Genomic DNA, 2,092 nt, shown 5'->3' with positions numbered 1-2,092 from the left:
CTTTTAAATGTAATGCATGATATGTGTGATATTTTCATTGATTACATAATTATATCTAAGTGAGTTTTTCTTTAACTTATTTACCTTACAATTGATCAAGATATATTGAAGATTAAAACTTGTATATTGAGAGAAGTCTTGATCCAAGTCCTTTGACAAAAGCTATGGTGATGTTTTTTCTTCATCAAAAAACTCTTGAAGAAGCTTGTCTTCACATTCATATCATCTACAGGTTCAAGTTTGTATGGGGTTTCACCCTCATAGCCAATGCCAACTCTCTTGTTTCCACTAACCGCATATATCATAGAGGCAAGTTGACTTCTTCCAATACCTCTAGATAAGAACTTTCTAAAGCTCAAGTCATATTCCTTAAGAATATTGTTTAGACTAGGAGTAGACTTTTCTGAGTCAGAAGGAGATCGAACATCTTTGGATAATCTTAAAACTTTTTCCTTCAGTTCATAATTTTCTACTTCCAGCTTCTTAGTCTTAGATTCAAATAGCTTTTTCAGCTTTTTGTATTTGATTCTAAGATGAGCCTTGAGTTCCAGAAGTTCTGTTAAACTGGAAACTAACTCTTCTCTAGATAGTTCAGAAAATACCTCTTTAGAATATGAGTCTGATGTAGATTATGATCCATCATCCACTGTGGGCATCAGCGCAATGTTTGCCTGCTCGCCTTCAGAGTCTGATTTTGATTCTGATGAATCTGAATCATCCCAAGTTGCCATAAGATCTTTTCTAAACACGGTTAAGTGCTTTCACCTTAGAACTGGCGCTCTGATGCCAATTGAAGGATAGAAAAACACTTAGAAAGGGGAGGGGGTTTGAATAAGTGTTACTTTAAAAACTCTTAAGATAAAAACAATTGCACAATGATTTTTATCCTGGTTCGTTGTTAATGAAACTACTCCAGTCCACCCCCTTAGAGTGATTTACCTCAATTGAGGATTTAATCCACTAATCAATCTTTATTACAATGGTTTTCCACTTAGATACCCTCTAAGTCTTCTAGAGTATTCTGATCACACCTTGATCACTCTAGGAAATACACCACTTAGAAACTTCTAAGTCTTCTAGAGTCTACTGATCACAACTTGATCACTCTAGGAACCTTTTACAAATCAATGTAAAACAAATTCTTACAAGAGTATAGAAATGCTTCTTAATAATCTATAATCCCAACTGTGATATTTCTCTTAAGTTCTAAGTTTAAATCTCACTAAGATATTACAAATGAAGTGAGGTTGAAGATGAAGTTTGGGAGCTTTTCAATTTGACAGCGTTTCTGTATTTTTGCGCAAGAGTTGTGTGTTCAGATTCTCATCAGAACTTCTATTTATAGGCATTATGAGAAGATGACCGTTGGGAGCATTTTATGCATTGCGTGATCCATACAGCTTTGCATTTAATGTTTCACTCTTTTGTCAACTACCTCGAGCCTTGCTTTTCCTGCTTTAACTGACTTTGCCTTTAATAGCTTCTAACGTTCCTTTTGTCAGTCAGCGTAGCCTGTCATCTTGTACTTGCTTCTGATCTGATCTTTGTAGATACAACGTTTGAATATCAGAGTCATTCAACTTGGTGAAGATCATCTTCTTGGTTTCTAATTTTTAAGTGCTTCTAGCGCGATACCATAAGAATTTCAGTGCTTCTGCTTCTAAACTCAAGTTCTTTTGATGCTTCATAGTCCATGTTCTGATTTTGCTTGACCATCTTCTGATGTCTTGTGAGAGCATGTTCTGATGTTGCATACTTGAACCTTCTGAGTCAGTGCTTCTTGCGCTGAATTGTGCATACTCTTTATATATTTCCTGAAATGGAAAATGCATAGGATTGGAGCATCATATTGTCTTATACAAAATTCATATATAATGTTATCATCAAAACTAAGAATATTGCTCAGAACAATTCTTGTTCTAACAATGATCATTTTCTCATTGTTACTAATTTCTAAATTTATCTTGTAACTTATAAATATCACAAATTTTCAAATTTCAAATAACCTCTTTCATCATATTTTTTCAAACAACACTTACTGTTTTTTCAAGTGTTCATATACAAAGTCATAGAAACTTTTACTGCATAAATT

This window comes from Vicia villosa, unplaced genomic scaffold (assembly GCF_029867415.1).
Source record: "Vicia villosa cultivar HV-30 ecotype Madison, WI unplaced genomic scaffold, Vvil1.0 ctg.002563F_1_1, whole genome shotgun sequence".
Lineage (NCBI taxonomy): Eukaryota > Viridiplantae > Streptophyta > Magnoliopsida > Fabales > Fabaceae > Vicia > Vicia villosa.
The sequence above is the reverse complement of the archived record's forward strand: the minus strand, read 5'-3'. Positions refer to the sequence as shown.